Raw genomic sequence first — 11,384 nt, forward strand, 5'->3', positions numbered from 1 at the left:
TTCAAGATGAAAAATGTGTATTACAAAAGGAGGGGTCTTAGCCCGGCTACAAATTCTTACAAGAGAAACAAAAAAAAAATGATGATCAAACAAAGAGGTCATCCAAATCTGCATCCAGAACAACCCGAGTTTCCCCACTCTATAGCCCAGTTTCAGCAGGTACGTTGGTTAGAGGCGCGTCGTCAACCGTGCTTGGTACCAGTGGCTCCATCTAGGTTGACTGTCTGGTTTGACTGCGATCTTTGTTAATAGTCGGAGCATTGTCAGGTTCAGGCGATCCTTCTTCCTCCTCCCACTCTTGGAGAAACTTTTGCTGGATGGCGTATAACTTGTGATAAAATGGGGAGGAGGGTTTTGGAAGACGTCGGTCTCTGGGCCTAGGCCGAGCTACGCAATAGTGGTTTTCCAGTCGCATTTAAAGAAGATGTCTTTCGCAGCTTCGCACTACCTGACATATGTGGCCTTGCCTTTTTTATAACCGCGGTCCTCGGGGTCATCCGCGCTCTTTTTCAGCTCGGTGATTTCGACATCTGTAGACGTGCCCGAACGTCCCGGGAAAATCCCCTTTTGTTCATTGGGCTCACTACAGTTCGGACTCAATGTCACGGTTCTTAATCTGATCTTGCAAAGTGCAATGCGAGATTGATAAATCACCAAAGAGTCCACATCCGGCAAATCATTTTGAAAAACTAATTCTTAGAAAGAAGTGTCAAACATGGACTGCTTTGCCAGATACAGAGTCGCCACCTAAATATTTTATTTTTTGAAAATTTAGGAAACCCTGACTCGTGCTTAAGACCACGTGTCCGTCATCACCAAAGTTGCCTCGGCTCGGGAACTTGGGTACGAGAGGGGAAGGTCATGCAATGAGCACCCCCGCTCACCCGATCAAAGATCAGCCTTTACTCACATGATATCTTGTTTTTGAAAACACATGTGCTCTTATTCTGGTTATTAACCTAGAATTACTATGTGATGCGCACAGCATACAAGTATAAACTGGATCACCTAAGTTGGAACAAAACATCTCATGTTTGTTTTTGAAAGCGGTTTGCTACTCGTAAGTAGGCTAAAATGCGGATTTTGCCACCCACAAGTGGGCTTTAGAAAACATGGTGATTTGCCACTCTCAAGTGGGCTTAAAACTCGCAATCAATGAATTGTTCCAACTCAAGTAATCCAACCTTCACCCACAGGCATTCAGGTAGTTATATCACATAAACAGTTAGCCTCATGGCAAGCATGCTATCATGGCAGTCACTCACACACATGCAAAGATGCTAAAGCATAAACACTTACCGAGTACACCGAGCCAAAACAAAAGCTACGTTAGTATGATACGCCGAGCCCGGTGCATGTAAGACAAATGAATGGATGCAAACATGTGAGAATAAGGATGCTAATTGAAACATGCCCTAAAACTAACCATCGTAAGCTGGTAAATAAAAGGGAGAAAGAGATGGGGGTTGGAAGACATGCATCACACACACACACACTTATTTACAACAGTTATGCTCTCTCGACGGAGGGTCTGAATGAATAATACAGAACCAACCAGCTAATCTAAGCTAATCTAATTAAACTAGTTATTACACAACAGCATGAATAACAAGCTACAGCTAATTATTACACAACTCTAACTAATTAACAAATTAACTAAGTTAGCAATTAAATAAACATATAAACTATATGATGTAGGCTGCCTCAGCTCAGCTTTGGATGACAAAGGATGCATGCATGCTCGAGTCGCCTTGTTCGGAAATCCCTCGCGACGCCCCGATTTGCCTCTGTTTACAATTGATCTCAGAAACTTGCACCAAACTCCAGAGAGATGAAAATCTACCATGGGAATCTGTAGGGATACTGCCGACCAGATATTGGCCTTGGAGACCACTGGCTGACCAGTTTTTGTGGTGAAAACCAGAAAAAGTGGTCGGCCAGCCACTTTATCTGGTCGGCCGACCAGTTTTTGCTGCTGGTTTCTGGTTTTTCTGCAACAGTGGGCAAGACAGGGGGCATGGCAAAGTATTTGCAACACATGTATGCGCGACCACCCTCCCTATCATTACACAAGCTCAAGGGAGTGTAAGTCTCGACCCTCGGGCCACCAATCACGCATCTCGATGCATGATGGCCGAGGAGCTGAATTGCGCAACTCAATATGAAATGAATGCACATATGAACACGTAAAGCCTAAAACTCCATCATGTATAGTCAAGAGTGTCGGCGACCGGGAATTGAGGTACGTTTCATCACTTCGAGTATGAAACACCCCTCGTTTCCTGTGTTTGGGCTAACTTCTATCCCAAACACAATGCAACAAACATGGCATGCACAATGCGACTCCAAGTATGCAACCTAATGCAATACAACTTAGACATGCAAACACGCAAGGGATGAACATGCGAAAATGCAACTAGCATACGTAATGCTATAAACTATATGGCATACACAATGCTCATGACACTAGCATATACAATATACATGGAAACTAACATTCATAATGCGATGAAAGTGGCATGCGCAATGCAATGATCAATCATGCAACAACATGGCATACTTCAATATTATGAACTACATGGCATACTCGATGCGGAATGGACTTAAACCAAAATGAATAAGCCTCAGCCATATCCAAATCAGTGGCCATAGATGATGAAACTAAGGCACACAAAACACATGCAAGCATGCACAATGCAATGAACCAAGCTTAAGGCATAAAACACAACTTTCCCAAACGCATTGAAATGATGAAACATGAAGTGCAAGGGCATATGTTCCAGCTCTGAAATGGCATACAAAATGACTTTGAATCATGCAAACAACTCATATAATGCATGTTGAAAGGCTCAAGCATCGAAGCTAGTGAAGTGTATTACACTATAGGCGTGCAAAGCGATGCTCAAATGACCAAACCAACCCCGAAAAGATCTTATGCAGGCCAAAACAGTAGCAAAATGTGTTGGTATGATGGCTTTGAAAGGCACAAAATTGGGGCTCATGCAATGGCTCACGAATAGGGCATAAAAGCACAACTCTAAAGAGCACTTAAAGAGTGGAAAATATGGAAGTATAGCAGCCCCACATGCTCTGAAATAATATTCCCAATGATGCCAAAACATGCAAATATCTCAAGTTAAGCTGCAAGAGACTTCAAAACTCAAAGCTAGTCAAGGCTTTTACACAACAAACATGCATGACAAGCATCATTCGACCAAGAGGCCTCAAAACAGAGCTAAGGCAACCCAAAATATGAACAAAACCATGTTGGAGCAAGGCCAAAATTTGCTAGGATAGTGGGCCAGAACATCATGCATTCTAAGCTAGTAAACATGATTTACACTACAAGCATATGAAGCATGTGAGAGGCTACCAAACCAGCCAAAAATAGAGCCATGGCATACCAAATGATGATCAAAAAGCCACTGAAATATAGCCAATACATGCTAAAATGACATGCTACTTTGATGAGCCACAAATGAGATTACTCTACACATGCAAGAGGCAAGCTCAAGGTGACCAAACCAACTATGGACAGAGTTTAGGCAGGCCCCAAAAGTCACCAAAAGGTGCTTGAACCAAGTCTTGGAAGTGTGAAGATTTATGCTCCTTTGATAGGCCAAAAATGCAAGCAAACAAGACCCAAAAGAGAGAGGGTCACCCCTTTCTGAAATTTTCAGAACCTCTAGAATGGAGAGGGAGCCCCTCTCTTATAGAAAAAACAAAGGTTCAAGCTTCTTGGAGAAGCTAAACATGGATGCAATCCCTCCATACACGTGTATGGAGGATACAGTGTGTGCCCTCCAGCTGGCACAGCTGGCATCCACACAGTTTGACAAAACAGGGGGAAAGGGTTCGACCAATTAAAGTGGTCGACCTGCTACTTGCAATGGTCGGCCGACCACTTAAAGTGGTTTCCCAAAAAACAAAGTGGTCGGCCAGGGGAATTGGTGGTCTCCATACTGAAAGCAAGCCAATGGTGGGGTAGGAAACCAGAAATTTTGGCCCAAAGACCAAGAAAACTAGTTTCCAGACCAGAAAATCGGCTGGCGGGGAGAAAAGTGGTCTCCAAGGAAAAAAGCTGGTTTCCCACCCTTGTACCACTTTCCAAACATGGAAAGTAAGGTTTGTACCCAAGACAAACCAAAACAGATGCAAAACGAGGGTTCGGGAGGTAAGACGTGCGGTCGGGAGCCCCGAAAACCAACTGTCGAGCATCAAAAGTGTTGTACGACCACAGAAGTAGCCTCCTAGACCACAGTGTCCTCTAGACAGAAGAAACAAGGTGTGTTCCAAAAATCGTGCCAAACGGAGAATGTTAAGCGGTCCCGAGCCGAGGCGCACGGCCGACGGCTCCGAGAACCGGAAACTAGTCTCCAAATGGGAACAGTGGTCTACAACCACGAAAAGTAGCCTACGACCACTGAGAGATGGTTTACAAGACCTCTCCCTCCCTCCGTGAAGAGAAAACAAGACTTGGTCCACGGACCGAGTCAAAGTACAAAGGGTCCTGAGGTTTGGAGGCGAGGCTCTCAGCCAAGAACTCTGAAACCTCGAAACGAGCACAACATGCGCAATCACCGAGCGCTCAATCGATGATGTCTGAGTCTTAAGGTCGGTCAAAAATGGGGTGTCTATAGTTGCCCCTCTTTGACAAAACTTGAAAGTCATAAGTGACGGGAGTGAATGTCAAAGCCCAGAGACGACCCATTTTTGACAAGGCCGAAGACTTGGACAAACAGGCGAGATAAACAAAGAGATGGGCCCGCAGGCAGGGCCAAAATGCAAAAGACATGCACGAGGCCGAACACAACTTATGATCATGCAAAGAAAACTATAATGAAGCACATATACACAATAAATGTAACAATTTAAGCAAACGAATACCGACCAAACTACATCACATGCAGAAATGATGCAAGAGAATTATACAATTCTCGCTATGTCTCACGCGGAGAATACAATACCTTCTAGTTCATCCGGTCGCACCAGCTTCAAATGAACCGTGCATACAATATCGTGCCTACAAAAGAAGGAAACTTAACAGGTATAATGTAGTTAGCAACACATGCTCAACACCATATCAAACGCGGACACCTATGATGCCAATGGAAAAGTGCATAACAATGCAACTGAAGCGTGCGTGGCGACGCATGCAAAGTCTGGGTGCATGGCAATGCCAGTGAAATGTGCACAACAACGCAAGTAATGTGCATAACAATGCAGGACAAGTGCAACTCCAAAAGCATGTTTGAAACAAAATGCTGAGTAAAGAAGTACAAGCCTTAAAGAGAGCAACTCAAACGCGATCTCTGATTTACCTCTCGAAGGGGTCGCAACGTACTCAAAAAGGATACACCTTGCTCTTGGCGAGTAATGACGAGCCACGCATCGGAGACTTGAGTTGAAGTTCCCGCGGAGACATTTCACGCCGAAAAGTGCACTTTTCTTATACTTTCTCGAGAGCCGAGGACTCCAATCATCACCAAAATACACAGGGAGAACAAAGGAACCTTGGAGATCATCCAGGAGGATGGCCGACCACCTAGGCTAGTGGCCGACCAGTTTTTGCTCACCAAGGTGGTCGGCCGACCAGAAAAACTCGTAGGCCGACCAGTTTACAGAAATTCGGGGCAGTTTAGTCTTTTAAGGCCGGATCTTTAAGTTCACTTGTCCAAAACACTTTTGCTCACACCTCCAAGGCCAAAATCAGCTTATTTTGCTCCCTAGACCCTTTTCCCTCTCAGATCTGCATTTTATACGCGTTTTCCAATGCCCCACGAGAAGTTGTTTCACGAAAACTTTCGATTCTCTTTGTTTTGAACCGATTAAAATTTGTTTTCGGGGCTTCTTTCTCCATTTTCAACACTTGAGGCATGTTTGTCTCGAACTTTGGCACATTTTCTCGGGAGTTGACTTTTGTTGACTTTTTCCTTTCCCGAGAGTTGACTTTTGTTGACTTTTTGCAATTTTGGCTCATTTTTGCTCATTTTTGCAGATTTCTTCGAATGGCGGATCACTTTCATCACGGCGGAGGTTCTCCACATGCCGAGGACGAGCCAGACATCATGTCATTGCCTCCGAGGATTCGGCCTTTCGACCTAGAGAGATACCACCCTCAGGAGCACGTCCTACCTCCTACCACCTTTTATCACTTTACCAACTTCAAGCGACGAGCACCCGCAGACCTACTGCTACGGGAGCCAGTGTCTCATCTATCTCACCAGGTGCGAGAGGTACGTATTTCCCTTTTACATTCTCTGCAATGTATTTTTGTATTTCTTGCACACTTCATGTTCTTGCTGTGTATTATATCTGCTTGTTCTGAACATATTTACATACACAACATTCGGTCTATTTGGCACACAGCTCATACATAACAATACTCTATTTCCTTAGCACGCAGCTCTCAACACAGTATTCTGTTCACATGGCATGCAGCTTACTCTGAACATACGGTTCGTTCTGACCGCACAGTTTGTCTCAGGCACACAGCGCATTTTCGGGCACACAGCTCGTTCTTTGGGCATACTGCTCATTTTTTCGGGCACACAGCTCACTTTTCTGTTTGAACACACAGCTCACACATTTCATTTGCACGCAGCTCATATTGGACGCACAGTATTTGATTTAATTTTGCACGCAACTCATGCATTCCACTTCGAACACACAGCTCAGACCTTTCAATTCTGAACACACATCCTATACATTTGTGTTTGCACGCAGCTCATACATTCCACTTTGAACACACAGCTCAGACCTTTCAATTATGAACACACAGCCCACACAGCTCAGACCTTTCAATTCTGAACACAAAGCCCATACATTTTTGTTTACACATAGCTCATTCATTCCACTTTGAACACGCAGTTCATACATCTTCATTTCTGATCACACAAATCATTTACTCTATTTCTAAACACACAGTTCATTTACTTCATTTCTGAACACACAGTTCATTTGCTTCATTTGCACGCAGCTCATATATTTCATTCTGAAACTGAATACATCTGTTCATTCTGAATGTAGGTATCTTCCCGTTCCACACGGGGTTATGGATCGATCCTTGCTAGGGAGTGGTATACGGAGCTCCCAGATGTTGTACGTCACATCGTGGACGAGGCAGGATTTGAACCTTTCTGCGCGGGGATATCACGTTATCCAGCGAGTAGGACCCTTATGGGGGCACTTGTGGAGAGATGATGGGACACCATCAACTCATTCAACTTTTCAGCTACTGGGGACATGACGATGACCCCATATGACTTCTCTATGTTGACGGGCCTTGACGTGGTCAGTCGATTGGTCCCCTATGACGCAGACATGGGCGAGTGGGAGGCGGCTTGGATTTATCTGCTAGGAGCCCGCCGGCCGACAGACAGATCATCAGGTAGAGTCAGGTACACCTGGCTCTCCGAGTGATTCAGAAGGACTATGCCTGAGACTGTCGAGGAGATAGAGCAGTATGCCCGGGGTTTTTTGATGTTCCTTATCAGGACCACTCTGTTCTCCGATAGGGGGAACACAGTTGGACTTTATTTGCTCAGTGCTTTGGTAGACCTATCACAGGTCAGCCAGTATGGTTGGGGTGGCACCGGCCTCGCTACGCTTTACTGTTATATGAGTGCGACCTCCCGCGGGTGAGGGAACATAGTAGGTGGCTACTAGAGAGCCTGGGAGGTACATTCTACCCTCTTGATTTACATTTTCACTTTTCATTATATGTACACTGCACACACGGCACATATTTCATTCTCTATCCGACATTCTGCACTCAGCATTCTGTATTTTCTGTACATTCTATATTCCGACAGCCATTGTCTTGTTTTTTTTACAGCTATGGGTTTATGCCTACTTTCCGACATTAGCCCCTGAGCTCGAGGTGGAAGTACCTCTTGAGATCCCCTACTCTCGCAGATTTGAGGGTCGGTGTCGGCCGAGGACTCAGGAGACTTTGCCCTATCTCCGACAGTTCTTCGATACTGTACGGCCGACGGAGGTAATCCAAAACTCTCAGTTTGTCATGTTTTCAGCTTTGGTTCATCTTACATATTTACGACATCTAATTAGTTTATGCACTTGTTATCCACAGATCACTTGACAGCCCTGGGCATCCTTGTCAAGAGATACCCGGTTCCGACTCCCTGGGGCATGGGCCGCTTCTCGATACAGGACTTTATTTGAGGGGCCAGTTGGCAGGGCCTGGTTTCTGGGGGATCGCTTCATGCGTCAGACGATGGGCAACCCTGATCAGGATATCCCCTCAGCACCTCCAGATGACATGCGATCCACTGAGAGACTCACTCCCCGGGAGGTCGAGGAGCTTATGTTGGGTACTAATGTAGTTCTGTTGCTGAAGAAGGGAGATTACGTGACCTACCGCCATACATACTTGATGCCTCCACTGACAGGTGTCTATACTCCCATGAGGAGGGCTATTGGCATGCCATCATCGAGTCGAGTCCGGGCTGCAGATACCCCTTCGACTAGCAGGGTCGGCACATCACGGAGTGGGGCTAAAGAGATCCCCCTGACTTATCAGTATGTTAGGTGGTCGGATCTTCCGACCGAGCTGACAAGCTGGCGGTATGGGACATCCTACCCGATTCCATTGGAGCCTCCATTGCCTGATCATCGATATGTCAGTGATCTTGACTCGCCACCGATATTCTTTACAGTTTTGATTTTTCACTCAGCTGTTTAGACATTCATTCATTCACTGATGACTTGCACTTACATCTGCAACCTCCCAGAGAGTACACTGAGGGGTTACTCGGAGTGGTGGCCTCACTCGAGAGCATGGTCCTGCAGAGAGAGACGCAGCTGTTCATCGTTGGCGTCTCGGTACTTTTCGATTTCCTTGCATTTATCATACTTCTGATGACAGACTGCAATTGAACATTTCATTACATTGGTTGACTGCATGTGTAGAGCACATCTGACACACCGCATTCACATACTATATCTACAAGCACGCACCCTACGTAGCATTCCCGCATCTACATCTGATATACATACTTTGGCCGATGTATTCAAATTGCCCTCTTTTGTTTTTTTTTTTTTTTTTTAGATGCCACCGCTACAAGCTGGGCCATCCAGGCCTTCTCGAGGAGCTAGGAGAGGGGACTCGACTCACAGCCAAGGCAGGCGTAGAGCGCCTATCAAAGATGATGAGGAGTCCAGCGACGAGGAGGAGTCTGCACATCCTCAGTCGGAGACATCCGCAGGCAGAGAGGAGGACTCTGGCTCCAGCTTTGAGAGTGGAGGTGATGTCGGGGAGGGTTCCGAGGACGGCAGCTCCGATTCAGATGATGGTGCTGGTGGAGGTGGTGCAGAGGCTGCTCAGCCAAAGAGGATAAAGAGAGCCTCCCGATCTTGAGCCTGACAACACTGATGCAAATGTTTTTGCTTTATTTTCTTTTTTTTTACTAGTAGTTGTAGCACATCAGCTTTAGGCAATTTTATTTACTTTAAAACTTGTACCCTATTGTAAAATGTTATAACCAAAGAAGCTATGATGGAATGAAATAGCTTTTTGTTCAAAAAGTGTTGTATTTGCATTCTTAGCATCGCATCGTATCATTTTGCACAAAAATGAGATTGAATGGAAATTGAACATTGTACATTGCCAAGTCAGGTAACGAGCCAACATAGCAAACTAAACAGCCTAACTTACTAAGTGTAGACACCCCATTTTTGACCGTCCTCAAGACTTGGACGTCACCGTCTGAACACCTGGTGATCATCCATGTTTGTGTTCGTTTGGAGTTCCCGGAGGTCTCGGCTACGCGCCTTGCCTCAGGATCTCCGAACTCGACTATTTAGTGTCTGGTTTTGCACCAAACACTTGTGTTTTGCCTTGGAGGGGCAGGGAATGCCTTGTGAGGCATCCCCACACATCACCGGCCATGGCCAGAGGCCACTGGCTGGTGTTTTGTTGCCATCGGCAACGTATATTGCCGGTCGGCATTCTTTGTTGCCGATCGGCAGTACATTTTGTCAAAATGGAAATTTTGAGCAGCCGACTACTGTTCATCTGCTTTTTCAGATATTTTAATACAGCTGACTTGCATTTTGTTCCCCTCCATACACGTGTATGGAGGGATGGCTTCATTGTTAGCTTCTTGAGTAAGCTTTACAAGATTGGCTTCTCTATAAGAGGAGCCCTCCTCTCTTGGCTTTAGGGTTAGACATTTTAGAGAGAAAAACATTGTTAGAAGCTCTGGTTCTAGGGTTGGAGCTTATATATATTCTATCTCTATATCTCTCTCTCTCTTGAGTGTTCTAGGTGTATTTGTTCATAGTATTGCACACAAACACCTACCATTACACCTTCCCTTGGCTATTGAGGTTCTAAGGGATTGTTTTCAGAGTTTTGGAGCTGGTTTAAGCTCAAGAAAGGGGCTGGTCCACCATTTGTGAAGAAGGTCAACAAGGGTAACAATCTTACCCCTTTTTACCCCATTCTTGCATAGTATTTTTGCCTATCTTAGAACTATTTTTGAGCTTAGTGTATAATATAAAAAAGTTCTGTTTTTGGGCCCTCTAAATAGTTTGTTTAGAGTGTTTTGTGGTTTGGAGGTGTTTGACCCCTCTTAAGCCTTGAGGGGCTCCATTTTGTGCTATTTTGAGTGAGCTCCGGGGCTTTGATGTTTGGGCCTCCTCACCACTAAAATCTTGATGGATTTTAGTGGTAAGGATGGTGCCTTGAAGTCCCAAGAAGGAGAGGGCCACCCCCTCTCCTTGTTGTCCTTGAAAGGGACCATTTTTGGCCTCTTGAGGGAGCACCTAGCTTAGGCTCTTGTTGACCATGCCTTAGCTGATTTTTGTGCTTATTATGTCATAATATGCCTCTGTTTTTAGTTGGTTTTGGTACGCCATGCTTGCTTAGCATACATGCTTTGTAATGCCACTTTGTTGCCTTAACATGCCTTAGGTTGTAAACCATTGTTCTAGCATGTTTTTTGCTTGGCTTTGTGAAGCTTTTGTGCTTATTTTGCTATGTTTGAGGTCTGTCCTTAGTTGTTTGGGTCGACTTTGGCATGCTTAGTATAGCCCCTTTGCATTTTCGGTTTGTTGGCCTTAAGTGTGTGAATGTATAGCATGCATCCTTGCCTTAATTCAGTGGGTTGGGACCATTTGCCATGTTATTTCAGTCCCTTTAACATGCTTGTATGTTTGCCTTGGATGCCTCTTTGAAGCTTTGAAAGCTTATCTTGCATGCTCCATGTTTTGGTCATTGTGCATACTTTTGAATTTGAGCCACTTAGATGCCATCTAGGTGTCCCTTGGGTGTTGTCTAGGCCTGCCTTAGACCTATTTTAAGTCCTCTTAGCCTTGTGAGGCTTGGTTGACTTAGTCTTGGTTTAAGCCTCTTGGCTTGT

Source organism: Camellia sinensis, chromosome 11, assembly GCF_055761805.1.
Source record: "Camellia sinensis isolate YWXY chromosome 11, ASM5576180v1, whole genome shotgun sequence".
Classification (NCBI taxonomy): Eukaryota; Viridiplantae; Streptophyta; class Magnoliopsida; order Ericales; family Theaceae; genus Camellia; species Camellia sinensis.